The sequence below is a fragment of the Hyla sarda genome, chromosome 8 (assembly GCF_029499605.1).
Source record: "Hyla sarda isolate aHylSar1 chromosome 8, aHylSar1.hap1, whole genome shotgun sequence".
Lineage (NCBI taxonomy): Eukaryota > Metazoa > Chordata > Amphibia > Anura > Hylidae > Hyla > Hyla sarda.
In genome coordinates this window covers 113,500,407-113,521,242 of record NC_079196.1, presented here as the reverse complement: position 1 = coordinate 113,521,242, position 20,836 = coordinate 113,500,407, and the positions used below count along the sequence as shown (strand labels likewise).

The 20,836-nt window shown below is 43.4% G+C and overlaps 12 pseudogenes; all 12 read left to right on the top strand.

Annotated features, from left to right (window-relative positions):
- The first annotated feature begins 355 nt into the window (after positions 1 to 355).
- On the top strand, positions 356 to 619 carry LOC130286223 (U2 spliceosomal RNA; annotated as a pseudogene).
- A 1,461-nt stretch (positions 620 to 2,080) lies between these two features.
- On the top strand, positions 2,081 to 2,344 carry LOC130286222 (U2 spliceosomal RNA; annotated as a pseudogene).
- Positions 2,345 to 3,808: 1,464 nt separating this feature from the next.
- LOC130286221 (U2 spliceosomal RNA) lies at positions 3,809 to 4,072 on the top strand (annotated as a pseudogene).
- A 1,458-nt stretch (positions 4,073 to 5,530) lies between these two features.
- On the top strand, positions 5,531 to 5,794 carry LOC130286220 (U2 spliceosomal RNA; annotated as a pseudogene).
- A 1,469-nt stretch (positions 5,795 to 7,263) lies between these two features.
- On the top strand, positions 7,264 to 7,528 carry LOC130287927 (U2 spliceosomal RNA; annotated as a pseudogene).
- A 1,464-nt stretch (positions 7,529 to 8,992) lies between these two features.
- Positions 8,993 to 9,257, top strand: LOC130287926 (U2 spliceosomal RNA; annotated as a pseudogene).
- Positions 9,258 to 10,717: 1,460 nt separating this feature from the next.
- Positions 10,718 to 10,982, top strand: LOC130287925 (U2 spliceosomal RNA; annotated as a pseudogene).
- A 1,465-nt stretch (positions 10,983 to 12,447) lies between these two features.
- On the top strand, positions 12,448 to 12,712 carry LOC130287924 (U2 spliceosomal RNA; annotated as a pseudogene).
- Positions 12,713 to 14,177: 1,465 nt separating this feature from the next.
- Positions 14,178 to 14,441, top strand: LOC130286218 (U2 spliceosomal RNA; annotated as a pseudogene).
- Positions 14,442 to 15,900: 1,459 nt separating this feature from the next.
- Positions 15,901 to 16,164, top strand: LOC130289602 (U2 spliceosomal RNA; annotated as a pseudogene).
- Positions 16,165 to 17,638: 1,474 nt separating this feature from the next.
- Positions 17,639 to 17,904, top strand: LOC130288282 (U2 spliceosomal RNA; annotated as a pseudogene).
- Positions 17,905 to 19,365: 1,461 nt separating this feature from the next.
- Positions 19,366 to 19,629, top strand: LOC130286217 (U2 spliceosomal RNA; annotated as a pseudogene).
- The last annotated feature ends 1,207 nt before the right edge of the window (positions 19,630 to 20,836 follow it).

The following is a 20,836-nucleotide window of genomic DNA, read 5'->3' as shown; positions in this document are numbered from 1 at the left end:
CAGTGGGGTAACTAGAGACAGGCAGGCAGCTATGTGCAACAAAGGTAGGCGTGTTGTTTTCATATGCAGATCTGAAATATTGTCTTATATGCAAGAGGAGGAGTGATGGGGGTTCAGGCAAAAGCCAGGCTATGGATTGCATTGCTAAATGCTCCATCAGAGTGCAATGGTCGCCTGTCCTTTTTTTAAGTGATGATGTGGGTTTAGCCTGTGCTGTATGTATGTATGGGTGGCTGACTGCCACCCACCCAGAAAGTGTATGGGAGGCTGGTTGGCTGCCAGCCTTCCTTCCATTCCTATGAGTAATGTGAGTGCTCATGAAGGGGACATGGTTGGGTCCACCCCTTTCCCGGTTATCCCCTCTAGGCCTTTTGGCTTAGATCAAGTGTAAAAAAAGAAAGGATCTTGCGACAGATCGCATCCTGAGGCACGTTTTTTTTTGTGTGAATACTTGCACTTGGGTGACTTGTGAGCACATACTGATACATACGTTCCCTATCTGGGGACCATAAATTAAATGGATTTTTGAGAAAGGGAGCTGATTTGGAAGCTTGCTTCTGTCGCCCTATGCATTGACCCGATGTGGCAGTATCTTCGGGTAGTGAACAGTGCACCACCCCATTCCAGTGTTAAACAAGAAAGATTCTCATTTAATCCTCCGTGGGTGAGAATTTGAGTTTGAGAATTGGAGACCAAAATGATGAGTTGCACTGACTGGTTTATGAACGTCTATTCATTTAGCGTTTTAATGACCATGTTTGCACACTGATTGGTGTAAAAAAATAAAATAAAACTAAATAATAATAATCTAGCACACCTGTGCAGGTTTGACATGACATGACAGGTAGCTGTCTTGTGGGTGGTGCTGAATCCTGTTAAATGACATGAGGGTCTCATGCCTATACACAAGGGTGTGTCATTGCTGTTGCTTGACCATGCATTGGTTTCTGTGGTCAGTGAATGATAAAAACAAAATTTACCATCCATTGATGGATGGGAAATCCGCCATGAGGCATTTGTTTTTAGAAACTGCTGCTCACAACCAATGTTAAAATGGAGTGTCTCCATCTGCTGGTGGTATTGGAAAGGCATTAGTGCTATGACAGGGTCTGAAGAAGAAGAAGAAGAAGAAGACGGAAAAAAATATATATAAAAAGAAAAAGAGAGAGAGAGACTGACTTAGTGAGCGAGTGAGTGAGAGAGTGAGAGTGAGTGAGAGTGAATGAGTGAGTGAGTGATTGAGTGAGTGAGTGAGTGAGTGAGAACAAATGAGTTAAAGCAAGTGAGTGAGAGAGATCGAATGAATGAAAGTCTGAATGACAGAAAGAAAAAAGGATGAAGAAAGAAGCATGAAGAAAAAAAAATGTATATGGAGTTGCTGACATGAGTGCAATCTACAAAGCCGTTGAGGCTGATCCTCATGGGAGGATTATTGCACCAGGACCCTTAGCACTTTTAAAATGCCATTCAATGCCACGGGCTAGATGTAAACTGCAGATGACCATGTTGTGGTAGTTACCATGGATACCCAAGTGATGTGTGAGCTAACACATAGGCCCAACAGATTCCAAGAAGGCCAGAATCACCAGCGGCACCACCATCGATTGTCAGGTCACCCGGATTCAGCAAATACCAGAGTCCAAAATGATGCAGGTTTATACTGTTAATTTTCAGTTTATCGTTACAGTTGGTGTTATTCCATGTCGGAAGGGACGCAGCTACAGCCAGTGGGGTAACTAGAGACAGGCAGGCAGCTATGTGCAACAAAGGTAGGCGTGTTGTTTTCATATGCAGATCTGAAATATTGTCTTATATGCAAGAGGAGGAGTGATGGGGGTTCAGGCAAAAGCCAGGCTATGGATTGCATTGCTAAATGCTCCATCAGAGTGCAATGGTCGCCTGTCCTTTTTTTAAGTGATGATGTGGGTTTAGCCTGTGCTGTATGTATGTATGGGTGGCTGACTGCCACCCACCCAGAAAGTGTATGGGAGGCTGGTTGGCTGCCAGCCTTCCTTCCATTCCTATGAGTAATGTGAGTGCTCATGAAGGGGACATGGTTGGGTCCACCCCTTTCCCGGTTATCCCCTCTAGGCCTTTTGGCTTAGATCAAGTGTAAAAAAAGAAAGGATCTTGCGACAGATCGCATCCTGAGGCACGTTTTTTTTTGTGTGAATACTTGCACTTGGGTGACTTGTGAGCACATACTGATACATACGTTCCCTATCTGGGGACCATAAATTAAATGGATTTTTGAGAAAGGGAGCTGATTTGGAAGCTTGCTTCTGTCGCCCTATGCATTGACCCGATGTGGCAGTATCTTCGGGTAGTGAACAGTGCACCACCCCATTCCAGTGTTAAACAAGAAAGATTCTCATTTAATCCTCCGTGGGTGAGAATTTGAGTTTGAGAATTGGAGACCAAAATGATGAGTTGCACTGACTGGTTTATGAACGTCTATTCATTTAGCGTTTTAATGACCATGTTTGCACACTGATTGGTGTAAAAAAATAAAATAAAACTAAATAATAATAATCTAGCACACCTGTGCAGGTTTGACATGACATGACAGGTAGCTGTCTTGTGGGTGGTGCTGAATCCTGTTAAATGACATGAGGGTCTCATGCCTATACACAAGGGTGTGTCATTGCTGTTGCTTGACCATGCATTGGTTTCTGTGGTCAGTGAATGATAAAAACAAAATTTACCATCCATTGATGGATGGGAAATCCGCCATGAGGCATTTGTTTTTAGAAACTGCTGCTCACAACCAATGTTGCAATGGAGTGTCTCCATCTGCTGGTGGTATTGGAAAGGCATTAGTGCTATGACAGGGTCTGAAGAAGAAGAAGAAGAAGACGGAAAAAAATATATATAAAAAGAAAAAGAGAGAGAGAGAGAGAGACTGACTTAGTGAGCGAGTGAGTGAGAGAGTGAGAGTGAGTGAGAGTGAATGAGTGAGTGAGTGATTGAGTGAGTGAGTGAGTGAGTGAGAGCAAATGAGTTAAAGCAAGTGAGTGAGAGAGATCGAATGAATGAAAGTCTGAATGACAGAAAGAAAAAAGGATGAAGAAAGAAGCATGAAGAAAAAAAAATGTATATGGAGTTGCTGACATGAGTGCAATCTACAAAGCCGTTGAGGCTGATCCTCATGGGAGGATTATTGCACCAGGACCCTTAGCACTTTTAAAATGCCATTCAATGCCACGGGCTAGATGTAAACTGCAGATGACCATGTTGTGGTAGTTACCATGGATACCCAAGTGATGTGTGAGCTAACACATAGGCCCAACAGATTCCAAGAAGGCCAGAATCACCAGCGGCACCACCATCGATTGTCAGGTCACCCGGATTCAGCAAATACCAGAGTCCAAAATGATGCAGGTTTATACTGTTAATTTTCAGTTTATCGTTACAGTTGGTGTTATTCCATGTCGGAAGGGACGCAGCTACAGCCAGTGGGGTAACTAGAGACAGGCAGGCAGCTATGTGCAACAAAGGTAGGCGTGTTGTTTTCATATGCAGATCTGAAATATTGTCTTATATGCAAGAGGAGGAGTGATGGGGGTTCAGGCAAAAGCCAGGCTATGGATTGCATTGCTAAATGCTCCATCAGAGTGCAATGGTCGCCTGTCCTTTTTTTAAGTGATGATGTGGGTTTAGCCTGTGCTGTATGTATGTATGGGTGGCTGACTGCCACCCACCCAGAAAGTGTATGGGAGGCTGGTTGGCTGCCAGCCTTCCTTCCATTCCTATGAGTAATGTGAGTGCTCATGAAGGGGACATGGTTGGGTCCACCCCTTTCCCGGTTATCCCCTCTAGGCCTTTTGGCTTAGATCAAGTGTAAAAAAAGAAAGGATCTTGCGACAGATCGCATCCTGAGGCACGTTTTTTTTTGTGTGAATACTTGCACTTGGGTGACTTGTGAGCACATACTGATACATACGTTCCCTATCTGGGGACCATAAATTAAATGGATTTTTGAGAAAGGGAGCTGATTTGGAAGCTTGCTTCTGTCGCCCTATGCATTGACCCGATGTGGCAGTATCTTCGGGTAGTGAACAGTGCACCACCCCATTCCAGTGTTAAACAAGAAAGATTCTCATTTAATCCTCCGTGGGTGAGAATTTGAGTTTGAGAATTGGAGACCAAAATGATGAGTTGCACTGACTGGTTTATGAACGTCTATTCATTTAGCGTTTTAATGACCATGTTTGCACACTGATTGGTGTAAAAAAATAAAATAAAACTAAATAATAATAATCTAGCACACCTGTGCAGGTTTGACATGACATGACAGGTAGCTGTCTTGTGGGTGGTGCTGAATCCTGTTAAATGACATGAGGGTCTCATGCCTATACACAAGGGTGTGTCATTGCTGTTGCTTGACCATGCATTGGTTTCTGTGGTCAGTGAATGATAAAAACAAAATTTACCATCCATTGATGGATGGGAAATCTGCCATGAGGCATTTGTTTTTAGAAACTGCTGCTCACAACCAATGTTGCAATGGAGTGTCTCCATCTGCTGGTGGTATTGGAAAGGCATTAGTGCTATGACAGGGTCTGAAGAAGAAGAAGAAGAAGACGGAAAAAAATATATATAAAAAGAAAAAGAGAGAGAGAGAGAGAGAGACTGACTTAGTGAGCGAGTGAGTGAGAGAGTGAGAGTGAGTGAGAGTGAATGAGTGAGTGAGTGAGTGAGTGAGTGAGTGAGAACAAATGAGTTAAAGCAAGTGAGTGAGAGAGATCGAATGAATGAAAGTCTGAATGACAGAAAGAAAAAAGGATGAAGAAAGAAGCATGAAGAAAAAAAAATGTATATGGAGTTGCTGACATGAGTGCAATCTACAAAGCCGTTGAGGCTGATCCTCATGGGAGGATTATTGCACCAGGACCCTTAGCACTTTTAAAATGCCATTCAATGCCACGGGCTAGATGTAAACTGCAGATGACCATGTTGTGGTAGTTACCATGGATACCCAAGTGATGTGTGAGCTAACACATAGGCCTAACAGATTCCAAGAAGGCCAGAATCACCAGCAGCACCACCATCGATTGTCAGGTCACCCGGATTCAGCAAATACCAGAGTCCAAAATGATGCAGGTTTATACTGTTAATTTTCAGTTTATCGTTACAGTTGGTGTTATTCCATGTCGGAAGGGACGCAGCTACAGCCAGTGGGGTAACTAGAGACAGGCAGGCAGCTATGTGCAACAAAGGTAGGCGTGTTGTTTTCATATGCAGATCTGAAATATTGTCTTATATGCAAGAGGAGGAGTGATGGGGGTTCAGGCAAAAGCCAGGCTATGGATTGCATTGCTAAATGCTCCATCAGAGTGCAATGGTCGCCTGTCCTTTTTTTAAGTGATGATGTGGGTTTAGCCTGTGCTGTATGTATGTATGGGTGGCTGACTGCCACCCACCCAGAAAGTGTATGGGAGGCTGGTTGGCTGCCAGCCTTCCTTCCATTCCTATGAGTAATGTGAGTGCTCATGAAGGGGACATGGTTGGGTCCACCCCTTTCCCGGTTATCCCCTCTAGGCCTTTTGGCTTAGATCAAGTGTAAAAAAAGAAAGGATCTTGCGACAGATCGCATCCTGAGGCACGTTTTTTTTTGTGTGAATACTTGCACTTGGGTGACTTGTGAGCACATACTGATACATACGTTCCCTATCTGGGGACCATAAATTAAATGGATTTTTGAGAAAGGGAGCTGATTTGGAAGCTTGCTTCTGTCGCCCTATGCATTGACCCGATGTGGCAGTATCTTCGGGTAGTGAACAGTGCACCACCCCATTCCAGTGTTAAACAAGAAAGATTCTCATTTAATCCTCCGTGGGTGAGAATTTGAGTTTGAGAATTGGAGACCAAAATGATGAGTTGCACTGACTGGTTTATGAACGTCTATTCATTTAGCGTTTTAATGACCATGTTTGCACACTGATTGGTGTAAAAAAATAAAATAAAACTAAATAATAATAATCTAGCACACCTGTGCAGGTTTGACATGACATGACAGGTAGCTGTCTTGTGGGTGGTGCTGAATCCTGTTAAATGACATGAGGGTCTCATGCCTATACACAAGGGTGTGTCATTGCTGTTGCTTGACCATGCATTGGTTTCTGTGGTCAGTGAATGATAAAAACAAAATTTACCATCCATTGATGGATGGGAAATCCGCCATGAGGCATTTGTTTTTAGAAACTGCTGCTCACAACCAATGTTGCAATGGAGTGTCTCCATCTGCTGGTGGTATTGGAAAGGCATTAGTGCTATGACAGGGTCTGAAGAAGAAGAAGAAGAAGAAGACGGAAAAAAATATATATAAAAAGAAAAAGAGAGAGAGAGAGAGACTGACTTAGTGAGCGAGTGAGTGAGAGAGTGAGAGTGAGTGAGAGTGAATGAGTGAGTGAGTGATTGAGTGAGTGAGTGAGTGAGTGAGTGAGAACAAATGAGTTAAAGCAAGTGAGTGAGAGAGATCGAATGAATGAAAGTCTGAATGACAGAAAGAAAAAAGGATGAAGAAAGAAGCATGAAGAAAAAAAAATGTATATGGAGTTGCTGACATGAGTGCAATCTACAAAGCCGTTGAGGCTGATCCTCATGGGAGGATTATTGCACCAGGACCCTTAGCACTTTTAAAATGCCATTCAATGCCACGGGCTAGATGTAAACTGCAGATGACCATGTTGTGGTAGTTACCATGGATACCCAAGTGATGTGTGAGCTAACACATAGGCCCAACAGATTCCAAGAAGGCCAGAATCACCAGCGGCACCACCATCGATTGTCAGGTCACCCGGATTCAGCAAATACCAGAGTCCAAAATGATGCAGGTTTATACTGTTAATTTTCAGTTTATCGTTACAGTTGGTGTTATTCCATGTCGGAAGGGACGCAGCTACAGCCAGTGGGGTAACTAGAGACAGGCAGGCAGCTATGTGCAACAAAGGTAGGCGTGTTGTTTTCATATGCAGATCTGAAATATTGTCTTATATGCAAGAGGAGGAGTGATGGGGGTTCAGGCAAAAGCCAGGCTATGGATTGCATTGCTAAATGCTCCATCAGAGTGCAATGGTCGCCTGTCCTTTTTTTAAGTGATGATGTGGGTTTAGCCTGTGCTGTATGTATGTATGGGTGGCTGACTGCCACCCACCCAGAAAGTGTATGGGAGGCTGGTTGGCTGCCAGCCTTCCTTCCATTCCTATGAGTAATGTGAGTGCTCATGAAGGGGACATGGTTGGGTCCACCCCTTTCCCGGTTATCCCCTCTAGGCCTTTTGGCTTAGATCAAGTGTAAAAAAAGAAAGGATCTTGCGACAGATCGCATCCTGAGGCACGTTTTTTTTTTGTGTGAATACTTGCACTTGGGTGACTTGTGAGCACATACTGATACATACGTTCCCTATCTGGGGACCATAAATTAAATGGATTTTTGAGAAAGGGAGCTGATTTGGAAGCTTGCTTCTGTCGCCCTATGCATTGACCCGATGTGGCAGTATCTTCGGGTAGTGAACAGTGCACCACCCCATTCCAGTGTTAAACAAGAAAGATTCTCATTTAATCCTCCGTGGGTGAGAATTTGAGTTTGAGAATTGGAGACCAAAATGATGAGTTGCACTGACTGGTTTATGAACGTCTATTCATTTAGCGTTTTAATGACCATGTTTGCACACTGATTGGTGTAAAAAAATAAAATAAAACTAAATAATAATAATCTAGCACACCTGTGCAGGTTTGACATGACATGACAGGTAGCTGTCTTGTGGGTGGTGCTGAATCCTGTTAAATGACATGAGGGTCTCATGCCTATACACAAGGGTGTGTCATTGCTGTTGCTTGACCATGCATTGGTTTCTGTGGTCAGTGAATGATAAAAACAAAATTTACCATCCATTGATGGATGGGAAATCCGCCATGAGGCATTTGTTTTTAGAAACTGCTGCTCACAACCAATGTTGCAATGGAGTGTCTCCATCTGCTGGTGGTATTGGAAAGGCATTAGTGCTATGACAGGGTCTGAAGAAGAAGAAGCAGAAGAAGAAGACGGAAAAAAATATATATAAAAAGAAAAAGAGAGAGAGAGAGAGACTGACTTAGTGAGCGAGTGAGTGAGAGAGTGAGAGTGAGTGAGAGTGAATGAGTGAGTGAGTGATTGAGTGAGTGAGTGAGTGAGAACAAATGAGTTAAAGCAAGTGAGTGAGAGAGATCGAATGAATGAAAGTCTGAATGACAGAAAGAAAAAAGGATGAAGAAAGAAGCATGAAGAAAAAAAAATGTATATGGAGTTGCTGACATGAGTGCAATCTACAAAGCCGTTGAGGCTGATCCTCATGGGAGGATTATTGCACCAGGACCCTTAGCACTTTTAAAATGCCATTCAATGCCACGGGCTAGATGTAAACTGCAGATGACCATGTTGTGGTAGTTACCATGGATACCCAAGTGATGTGTGAGCTAACACATAGGCCCAACAGATTCCAAGAAGGCCAGAATCACCAGCGGCACCACCATCGATTGTCAGGTCACCCGGATTCAGCAAATACCAGAGTCCAAAATGATGCAGGTTTATACTGTTAATTTTCAGTTTATCGTTACAGTTGGTGTTATTCCATGTCGGAAGGGACGCAGCTACAGCCAGTGGGGTAACTAGAGACAGGCAGGCAGCTATGTGCAACAAAGGTAGGCGTGTTGTTTTCATATGCAGATCTGAAATATTGTCTTATATGCAAGAGGAGGAGTGATGGGGGTTCAGGCAAAAGCCAGGCTATGGATTGCATTGCTAAATGCTCCATCAGAGTGCAATGGTCGCCTGTCCTTTTTTTAAGTGATGATGTGGGTTTAGCCTGTGCTGTATGTATGTATGGGTGGCTGACTGCCACCCACCCAGAAAGTGTATGGGAGGCTGGTTGGCTGCCAGCCTTCCTTCCATTCCTATGAGTAATGTGAGTGCTCATGAAGGGGACATGGTTGGGTCCACCCCTTTCCCGGTTATCCCCTCTAGGCCTTTTGGCTTAGATCAAGTGTAAAAAAAGAAAGGATCTTGCGACAGATCGCATCCTGAGGCACGTTTTTTTTTTGTGTGAATACTTGCACTTGGGTGACTTGTGAGCACATACTGATACATACGTTCCCTATCTGGGGACCATAAATTAAATGGATTTTTGAGAAAGGGAGCTGATTTGGAAGCTTGCTTCTGTCGCCCTATGCATTGACCCGATGTGGCAGTATCTTCGGGTAGTGAACAGTGCACCACCCCATTCCAGTGTTAAACAAGAAAGATTCTCATTTAATCCTCCGTGGGTGAGAATTTGAGTTTGAGAATTGGAGACCAAAATGATGAGTTGCACTGACTGGTTTATGAACGTCTATTCATTTAGCGTTTTAATGACCATGTTTGCACACTGATTGGTGTAAAAAAATAAAATAAAACTAAATAATAATAATCTAGCACACCTGTGCAGGTTTGACATGACATGACAGGTAGCTGTCTTGTGGGTGGTGCTGAATCCTGTTAAATGACATGAGGGTCTCATGCCTATACACAAGGGTGTGTCATTGCTGTTGCTTGACCATGCATTGGTTTCTGTGGTCAGTGAATGATAAAAACAAAATTTACCATCCATTGATGGATGGGAAATCCGCCATGAGGCATTTGTTTTTAGAAACTGCTGCTCACAACCAATGTTGCAATGGAGTGTCTCCATCTGCTGGTGGTATTGGAAAGGCATTAGTGCTATGACAGGGTCTGAAGAAGAAGAAGAAGAAGACGGAAAAAAATATATATAAAAAGAAAAAGAGAGAGAGAGAGAGAGACTGACTTAGTGAGCGAGTGAGTGAGAGAGTGAGAGTGAGTGAGAGTGAATGAGTGAGTGAGTGAGTGAGTGAGTGAGTGAGTGAGAACAAATGAGTTAAAGCAAGTGAGTGAGAGAGATCGAATGAATGAAAGTCTGAATGACAGAAAGAAAAAAGGATGAAGAAAGAAGCATGAAGAAAAAAAAATGTATATGGAGTTGCTGACATGAGTGCAATCTACAAAGCCGTTGAGGCTGATCCTCATGGGAGGATTATTGCACCAGGACCCTTAGCACTTTTAAAATGCCATTCAATGCCACGGGCTAGATGTAAACTGCAGATGACCATGTTGTGGTAGTTACCATGGATACCCAAGTGATGTGTGAGCTAACACATAGGCCCAACAGATTCCAAGAAGGCCAGAATCACCAGCGGCACCACCATCGATTGTCAGGTCACCCGGATTCAGCAAATACCAGAGTCCAAAATGATGCAGGTTTATACTGTTAATTTTCAGTTTATCGTTACAGTTGGTGTTATTCCATGTCGGAAGGGACGCAGCTACAGCCAGTGGGGTAACTAGAGACAGGCAGGCAGCTATGTGCAACAAATGTAGGCGTGTTGTTTTCATATGCAGATCTGAAATATTGTCTTATATGCAAGAGGAGGAGTGATGGGGGTTCAGGCAAAAGCCAGGCTATGGATTGCATTGCTAAATGCTCCATCAGAGTGCAATGGTCGCCTGTCCTTTTTTTAAGTGATGATGTGGGTTTAGCCTGTGCTGTATGTATGTATGGGTGGCTGACTGCCACCCACCCAGAAAGTGTATGGGAGGCTGGTTGGCTGCCAGCCTTCCTTCCATTCCTATGAGTAATGTGAGTGCTCATGAAGGGGACATGGTTGGGTCCACCCCTTTCCCGGTTATCCCCTCTAGGCCTTTTGGCTTAGATCAAGTGTAAAAAAAGAAAGGATCTTGCGACAGATCGCATCCTGAGGCACGTTTTTTTTTTGTGTGAATACTTGCACTTGGGTGACTTGTGAGCACATACTGATACATACGTTCCCTATCTGGGGACCATAAATTAAATGGATTTTTGAGAAAGGGAGCTGATTTGGAAGCTTGCTTCTGTCGCCCTATGCATTGACCCGATGTGGCAGTATCTTCGGGTAGTGAACAGTGCACCACCCCATTCCAGTGTTAAACAAGAAAGATTCTCATTTAATCCTCCGTGGGTGAGAATTTGAGTTTGAGAATTGGAGACCAAAATGATGAGTTGCACTGACTGGTTTATGAACGTCTATTCATTTAGCGTTTTAATGACCATGTTTGCACACTGATTGGTGTAAAAAAATAAAATAAAACTAAATAATAATAATCTAGCACACCTGTGCAGGTTTGACATGACATGACAGGTAGCTGTCTTGTGGGTGGTGCTGAATCCTGTTAAATGACATGAGGGTCTCATGCCTATACACAAGGGTGTGTCATTGCTGTTGCTTGACCATGCATTGGTTTCTGTGGTCAGTGAATGATAAAAACAAAATTTACCATCCATTGATGGATGGGAAATCCGCCATGAGGCATTTGTTTTTAGAAACTGCTGCTCACAACCAATGTTGCAATGGAGTGTCTCCATCTGCTGGTGGTATTGGAAAGGCATTAGTGCTATGACAGGGTCTGAAGAAGAAGAAGAAGACGGAAAAAAATATATATAAAAAGAAAAAGAGAGAGAGAGAGAGAGACTGACTTAGTGAGCGAGTGAGTGAGAGAGTGAGAGTGAGTGAGAGTGAATGAGTGAGTGAGTGAGTGATTGAGTGAGTGAGTGAGTGAGTGAGAACAAATGAGTTAAAGCAAGTGAGTGAGAGAGATCGAATGAATGAAAGTCTGAATGACAGAAAGAAAAAAGGATGAAGAAAGAAGCATGAAGAAAAAAAAATGTATATGGAGTTGCTGACATGAGTGCAATCTACAAAGCCGTTGAGGCTGATCCTCATGGGAGGATTATTGCACCAGGACCCTTAGCACTTTTAAAATGCCATTCAATGCCACGGGCTAGATGTAAACTGCAGATGACCATGTTGTGGTAGTTACCATGGATACCCAAGTGATGTGTGAGCTAACACATAGGCCCAACAGATTCCAAGAAGGCCAGAATCACCAGCGGCACCACCATCGATTGTCAGGTCACCCGGATTCAGCAAATACCAGAGTCCAAAATGATGCAGGTTTATACTGTTAATTTTCAGTTTATCGTTACAGTTGGTGTTATTCCATGTCGGAAGGGACGCAGCTACAGCCAGTGGGGTAACTAGAGACAGGCAGGCAGCTATGTGCAACAAATGTAGGCGTGTTGTTTTCATATGCAGATCTGAAATATTGTCTTATATGCAAGAGGAGGAGTGATGGGGGTTCAGGCAAAAGCCAGGCTATGGATTGCATTGCTAAATGCTCCATCAGAGTGCAATGGTCGCCTGTCCTTTTTTTAAGTGATGATGTGGGTTTAGCCTGTGCTGTATGTATGTATGGGTGGCTGACTGCCACCCACCCAGAAAGTGTATGGGAGGCTGGTTGGCTGCCAGCCTTCCTTCCATTCCTATGAGTAATGTGAGTGCTCATGAAGGGGACATGGTTGGGTCCACCCCTTTCCCGGTTATCCCCTCTAGGCCTTTTGGCTTAGATCAAGTGTAAAAAAAGAAAGGATCTTGCGACAGATCGCATCCTGAGGCACGTTTTTTTTTTGTGTGAATACTTGCACTTGGGTGACTTGTGAGCACATACTGATACATACGTTCCCTATCTGGGGACCATAAATTAAATGGATTTTTGAGAAAGGGAGCTGATTTGGAAGCTTGCTTCTGTCGCCCTATGCATTGACCCGATGTGGCAGTATCTTCGGGTAGTGAACAGTGCACCACCCCATTCCAGTGTTAAACAAGAAAGATTCTCATTTAATCCTCCGTGGGTGAGAATTTGAGTTTGAGAATTGGAGACCAAAATGATGAGTTGCACTGACTGGTTTATGAACGTCTATTCATTTAGCGTTTTAATGACCATGTTTGCACACTGATTGGTGTAAAAAAATAAAATAAAACTAAATAATAATAATCTAGCACACCTGTGCAGGTTTGACATGACATGACAGGTAGCTGTCTTGTGGGTGGTGCTGAATCCTGTTAAATGACATGAGGGTCTCATGCCTATACACAAGGGTGTGTCATTGCTGTTGCTTGACCATGCATTGGTTTCTGTGGTCAGTGAATGATAAAAACAAAATTTACCATCCATTGATGGATGGGAAATCCGCCATGAGGCATTTGTTTTTAGAAACTGCTGCTCACAACCAATGTTGCAATGGAGTGTCTCCATCTGCTGGTGGTATTGGAAAGGCATTAGTGCTATGACAGGGTCTGAAGAAGAAGAAGAAGACGGAAAAAAATATATCTAAAAAGAAAAAGAGAGAGAGAGAGAGAGACTGACTTAGTGAGCGAGTGAGTGAGAGAGTGAGAGTGAGTGAGAGTGAATGAGTGAGTGAGTGAGTGATTGAGTGAGTGAGTGAGTGAGTGAGAACAAATGAGTTAAAGCAAGTGAGTGAGAGAGATCGAATGAATGAAAGTCTGAATGACAGAAAGAAAAAAGGATGAAGAAAGAAGCATGAAGAAAAAAAAATGTATATGGAGTTGCTGACATGAGTGCAATCTACAAAGCCGTTGAGGCTGATCCTCATGGGAGGATTATTGCACCAGGACCCTTAGCACTTTTAAAATGCCATTCAATGCCACGGGCTAGATGTAAACTGCAGATGACCATGTTGTGGTAGTTACCATGGATACCCAAGTGATGTGTGAGCTAACACATAGGCCCAACAGATTCCAAGAAGGCCAGAATCACCAGCGGCACCACCATCGATTGTCAGGTCACCCGGATTCAGCAAATACCAGAGTCCAAAATGATGCAGGTTTATACTGTTAATTTTCAGTTTATCGTTACAGTTGGTGTTATTCCATGTCGGAAGGGACGCAGCTACAGCCAGTGGGGTAACTAGAGACAGGCAGGCAGCTATGTGCAACAAAGGTAGGCGTGTTGTTTTCATATGCAGATCTGAAATATTGTCTTATATGCAAGAGGAGGAGTGATGGGGGTTCAGGCAAAAGCCAGGCTATGGATTGCATTGCTAAATGCTCCATCAGAGTGCAATGGTCGCCTGTCCTTTTTTTAAGTGATGATGTGGGTTTAGCCTGTGCTGTATGTATGTATGGGTGGCTGACTGCCACCCACCCAGAAAGTGTATGGGAGGCTGGTTGGCTGCCAGCCTTCCTTCCATTCCTATGAGTAATGTGAGTGCTCATGAAGGGGACATGGTTGGGTCCACCCCTTTCCCGGTTATCCCCTCTAGGCCTTTTGGCTTAGATCAAGTGTAAAAAAAGAAAGGATCTTGCGACAGATCGCATCCTGAGGCACGTTTTTTTTTGTGTGAATACTTGCACTTGGGTGACTTGTGAGCACATACTGATACATACGTTCCCTATCTGGGGACCATAAATTAAATGGATTTTTGAGAAAGGGAGCTGATTTGGAAGCTTGCTTCTGTCGCCCTATGCATTGACCCGATGTGGCAGTATCTTCGGGTAGTGAACAGTGCACCACCCCATTCCAGTGTTAAACAAGAAAGATTCTCATTTAATCCTCCGTGGGTGAGAATTTGAGTTTGAGAATTGGAGACCAAAATGATGAGTTGCACTGACTGGTTTATGAACGTCTATTCATTTAGCGTTTTAATGACCATGTTTGCACACTGATTGGTGTAAAAAAATAAAATAAAACTAAATAATAATAATCTAGCACACCTGTGCAGGTTTGACATGACATGACAGGTAGCTGTTTCGTGGGTGGTGCTGAATCCTGTTAAATGACATGAGGGTCTCATGCCTATACACAAGGGTGTGTCATTGCTGTTGCTTGACCATGCATTGGTTTCTGTGGTCAGTGAATGATAAAAACAAAATTTACCATCCATTGATGGATGGGAAATCCGCCATGAGGCATTTGTTTTTAGAAACTGCTGCTCACAACCAATGTTGCAATGGAGTGTCTCCATCTGCTGGTGGTATTGGAAAGGCATTAGTGCTATGACAGGGTCTGAAGAAGAAGAAGAAGAAGAAGAAGAAGACGGAAAAAAATATATATAAAAAGAAAAAGAGAGAGAGAGAGAGACTGACTTAGTGAGCGAGTGAGTGAGAGAGTGAATGAGTGAGTGAGTGATTGAGTGAGTGAGTGAGTGAGTGAGTGAGAACAAATGAGTTAAAGCAAGTGAGTGAGAGAGATCGAATGAATGAAAGTCTGAATGACAGAAAGAAAAAAGGATGAAGAAAGAAGCATGAAGAAAAAAAAATGTATATGGAGTTGCTGACATGAGTGCAATCTACAAAGCCGTTGAGGCTGATCCTCATGGGAGGATTATTGCACCAGGACCCTTAGCACTTTTAAAATGCCATTCAATGCCACGGGCTAGATGTAAACTGCAGATGACCATGTTGTGGTAGTTACCATGGATACCCAAGTGATGTGTGAGCTAACACATAGGCCCAACAGATTCCAAGAAGGCCAGAATCACCAGCGGCACCACCATCGATTGTCAGGTCACCCGGATTCAGCAAATACCAGAGTCCAAAATGATGCAGGTTTATACTGTTAATTTTCAGTTTATCGTTACAGTTGGTGTTATTCCATGTCGGAAGGGACGCAGCTACAGCCAGTGGGGTAACTAGAGACAGGCAGGCAGCTATGTGCAACAAAGGTAGGCGTGTTGTTTTCATATGCAGATCTGAAATATTGTCTTATATGCAAGAGGAGGAGTGATGGGGGTTCAGGCAAAAGCCAGGCTATGGATTGCATTGCTAAATGCTCCATCAGAGTGCAATGGTCGCCTGTCCTTTTTTTAAGTGATGATGTGGGTTTAGCCTGTGCTGTATGTATGTATGGGTGGCTGACTGCCACCCACCCAGAAAGTGTATGGGAGGCTGGTTGGCTGCCAGCCTTCCTTCCATTCCTATGAGTAATGTGAGTGCTCATGAAGGGGACATGGTTGGGTCCACCCCTTTCCCGGTTATCCCCTCTAGGCCTTTTGGCTTAGATCAAGTGTAAAAAAAGAAAGGATCTTGCGACAGATCGCATCCTGAGGCACGTTTTTTTTTGTGTGAATACTTGCACTTGGGTGACTTGTGAGCACATACTGATACATACGTTCCCTATCTGGGGACCATAAATTAAATGGATTTTTGAGAAAGGGAGCTGATTTGGAAGCTTGCTTCTGTCGCCCTATGCATTGACCCGATGTGGCAGTATCTTCAGGTAGTGAACAGTGCACCACCCCATTCCAGTGTTAAACAAGAAAGATTCTCATTTAATCCTCCGTGGGTGAGAATTTGAGTTTGAGAATTGGAGACCAAAATGATGAGTTGCACTGACTGGTTTATGAACGTCTATTCATTTAGCGTTTTAATGACCATGTTTGCACACTGATTGGTGTAAAAAAATAAAATAAAACTAAATAATAATAATAATCTAGCACACCTGTGCAGGTTTGACATGACATGACAGGTAGCTGTCTTGTGGGTGGTGCTGAATCCTGTTAAATGACATGAGGGTCTCATGCCTATACACAAGGGTGTGTCATTGCTGTTGCTTGACCACGCATTGGTTTCTGTGGTCAGTGAATGATAAAAACAAAATTTACCATCCATTGATGGATGGGAAATCCGCCATGAGGCATTTGTTTTTAGAAACTGCTGCTCACAACCAATGTTGCAATGGAGTGTCTCCATCTGCTGGTGGTATTGGAAAGGCATTAGTCCTATGACAGGGTCTGAAGAAGAAGAAGAAGAAGAAGAAGAAGAAGAAGACGGAAAAAAATATATATAAAAAGAAAAAGAGAGAGAGAGAGAGAGACTGACTTAGTGAGCGAGTGAGTGAGAGAGTGAGAGTGAGTGAGAGTGAATGAGTGAGTGAGTGATTGAGTGAGTGAGTGAGAACAAATGAGTTAAAGCAAGTGAGTGAGAGAGATCGAATGAATGAAAGTCTGAATGACAGAAAGAAAAAAGGATGAAGAAAGAAGCATGAAGAAAAAAAAATGTATATGGAGTTGCTGACATGAGTGCAATCTACAAAGCCGTTGAGGCTGATCCTCATGGGAGGATTATTGCACCAGGACCCTTAGCACTTTTAAAATGCCATTCAATGCCACGGGCTAGATGTAAACTGCAGATGACCATGTTGTGGTAGTTACCATGGATACCCAAGTGATGTGTGAGCTAACACATAGGCCCAACAGATTCCAAGAAGGCCAGAATCACCAGCGGCACCACCATCGATTGTCAGGTCACCCGGATTCAGCAAATACCAGAGTCCAAAATGATGCAGGTTTATACTGTTAATTTTCAGTTTATCGTTACAGTTGGTGTTATTCCATGTCGGAAGGGACGCAGCTACAGCCAGTGGGGTAACTAGAGACAGGCAGGCAGCTATGTGCAACAAAGGTAGGCGTGTTGTTTTCATATGCAGATCTGAAATATTGTCTTATATGCAAGAGGAGGAGTGATGGGGGTTCAGGCAAAAGCCAGGCTATGGATTGCATTGCTAAATGCTCCATCAGAGTGCAATGGTCGCCTGTCCTTTTTTTAAGTGATGATGTGGGTTTAGCCTGTGCTGTATGTATGTATGGGTGGCTGACTGCCACCCACCCAGAAAGTGTATGGGAGGCTGGTTGGCTGCCAGCCTTCCTTCCATTCCTATGAGTAATGTGAGTGCTCATGAAGGGGACATGGTTGGGTCCACCCCTTTCCCGGTTATCCCCTCTAGGCCTTTTGGCTTAGATCAAGTGTAAAAAAAGAAAGGATCTTGCGACAGATCGCATCCTGAGGCACGTTTTTTTTTTTGTGTGAATACTTGCACTTGGGTGACTTGTGAGCACATACTGATACATACGTTCCCTATCTGGGGACCATAAATTAAATGGATTTTTGAGAAAGGGAGCTGATTTGGAAGCTTGCTTCTGTCGCCCTATGCATTGACCCGATGTGGCAGTATCTTCGGGTAGTGAACAGTGCACCACCCCATTCCAGTGTTAAACAAGAAAGATTCTCATTAAATCCTCCGTGGGTGAGAATTTGAGTTTGAGAATTGGAGACCAAAATGATGAGTTGCACTGACTGGTTTATGAACGTCTATTCATTTAGCGTTTTAATGACCATGTTTGCACACTGATTGGTGTAAAAAAATAAAATAAAACTAAATAATAATAATCTAGCACACCTGTGCAGGTTTGACATGACATGACAGGTAGCTGTTTTGTGGGTGGTGCTGAATCCTGTTAAATGACATGAGGGTCTCATGCCTATACGCAAGGGTGTGTCATTGCTGTTGCTTGACCATGCATTGGTTTCTGTGGTCAGTGAATGATAAAAACAAAATTTACCATCCATTGATGGATGGGAAATCCGCCATGAGGCATTTGTTTTTAGAAACTGCTGCTCACAACCAATGTTGCAATGGAGTGTCTCCATCTGCTGGTGGTATTGGAAAGGCATTAGTGCTATGACAGGGTCTGAAGAAGAAGAAGAAGAAGACGGAAAAAAATATATATAAAAAGAAAAAGAGAGAGAGAGAGAGAGACTGACTTAGTGAGCGAGTGAGTGAGAGAGTGAGAGTGAGTGAGAGTGAATGAGTGAGTGATTGAGTGAGTGAGTGAGTGAGTGAGAACAAATGAGTTAAAGCAAGTGAGTGAGAGAGATCGAATGAATGAAAGTCTGAATGACAGAAAGAAAAAAGGATGAAGAAAGAAGCATGAAGAAAAAAAAATGTATATGGAGTTGCTGACATGAGTGCAATCTACAAAGCCGTTGAGGCTGATCCTCATGGGAGGATTATTGCACCAGGACCCTTAGCACTTTTAAAATGCCATTCAATGCCACGGGCTAGATGTAAACTGCAGATGACCATGTTGTGGTAGTTACCATGGATACCCAAGTGATGTGTGAGCTAACACATAGGCCCAACAGATTCCAAGAAGGCCAGAATCACCAGCGGCACCACCATCGATTGTCAGGTCACCCGGATTCAGCAAATACCAGAGTCCAAAATGATGCAGGTTTATACTGTTAATTTTCAGTTTATCGTTACAGTTGGTGTTATTCCATGTCGGAAGGGACGCAGCTACAGCCAGTGGGGTAACTAGAGACAGGCAGGCAGCTATGTGCAACAAAGGTAGGCGTGTTGTTTTCATATGCAGATCTGAAATATTGTCTTATATGCAAGAGGAGGAGTGATGGGGGTTCAGGCAAAAGCCAGGCTATGGATTGCATTGCTAAATGCTCCATCAGAGTGCAATGGTCGCCTGTCCTTTTTTTTAAGTGATGATGTGGGTTTAGCCTGTGCTGTATGTATGTATGGGTGGCTGACTGCCACCCACCCAGAAAGTGTATGGGAGGCTGGTTGGCTGCCAGCCTTCCTTCCATTCCTATGAGTAATGTGAGTGCTCATGAAGGGGACATGGTTGGGTCCACCCCTTTCCCGGTTATCCCCTCTAGGCCTTTTGGCTTAGATCAAGTGTAAAAAAAGAAAGGATCTTGCGACAGATCGCATCCTGAGGCACGTTTTTTTTTGTGTGAATACTTGCACTTGGGTGACTTGTGAGCACATACTGATACATACGTTCCCTATCTGGGGACCATAAATTAAATGGATTTTTGAGAAAGGGAGCTGATTTGGAAGCTTGCTTCTGTCGCCCTATGCATTGACCCGATGTGGCAGTATCTTCGGGTAGTGAACAGTGCACCACCCCATTCCAGTGTTAAACAAGAAAGATTCTCATTTAATCCTCCGTGGGTGAGAATTTGAGTTTGAGAATTGGAGACCAAAATGATGAGTTGCACTGACTGGTTTATGAACGTCTATTCATTTAGCGTTTTAATGACCATGTTTGCACACTGATTGGTGTAAAAAAATAAAATAAAACTAAATAATAATAATCTAGCACACCTGGGCAGGTTTGACATGACATGACAGGTAGCTGTCTTGTGGGTGGTGCTGAATCCTGTTAAATGACATGAGGGTCTCATGCCTATACACAAGGGTGTGTCATTGCTGTTGCTTGACCATGCATTGGTTTCTGTGGTCAGTGAATGATAAAAACAAAATTTACCATCCATTGATGGATGGGAAATCCGCCATGAGGCATTTGTTTTTAGAAACTGCTGCTCACAACCAATGTTGCAATGGAGTGTCTCCATCTGCTGGTGGTATTGGAAAGGCATTAGTGCTATGACAGGGTCTGAAGAAGAAGAAGAAGAAGAAGAAGACGGAAAAAAATATATATAAAAAGAAAAAGAGAGAGAGAGACTGACTTAGTGAGCGAGTGAGTGAGAGAGTGAGAGTGAGTGAGAGTGAATGAGTGAGTGAGTGATTGAGTGAGTGAGTGAGTGAGTGAGAACAAATGAGTTAAAGCAAGTGAGTGAGAGAGATCGAATGAATGAAAGTCTGAATGACAGAAAGAAAAAAGGATGAAGAAAGAAGCATGAAGAAAAAAAAATGTATATGGAGTTGCTGACATGAGTGCAATCTACAAAGCCGTTGAGGCTGATCCTCATGGGAGGATTATTGCACCAGGACCCTTAGCACTTTTAAAATGCCATTCAATGCCACGGGCTAGATGTAAACTGCAGATGACCATGTTGTGGTAGTTACCATGGATACCCAAGTGATGTGTGAGCTAACACATAGGCCCAACAGATTCCAAGAAGGCCAGAATCACCAGCGGCACCACCATCGATTGTCAGGTCACCCGGATTCAGCAAATACCAGAGTCCAAAATGATGCAGGTTTATACTGTTAATTTTCAGTTTATCGTTACAGTTGGTGTTATTCCATGTCGGAAGGGACGCAGCTACAGCCAGTGGGGTAACTAGAGACAGGCAGGCAGCTATGTGCAACAAATGTAGGCGTGTTGTTTTCATATGCAGATCTGAAATATTGTCTTATATGCAAGAGG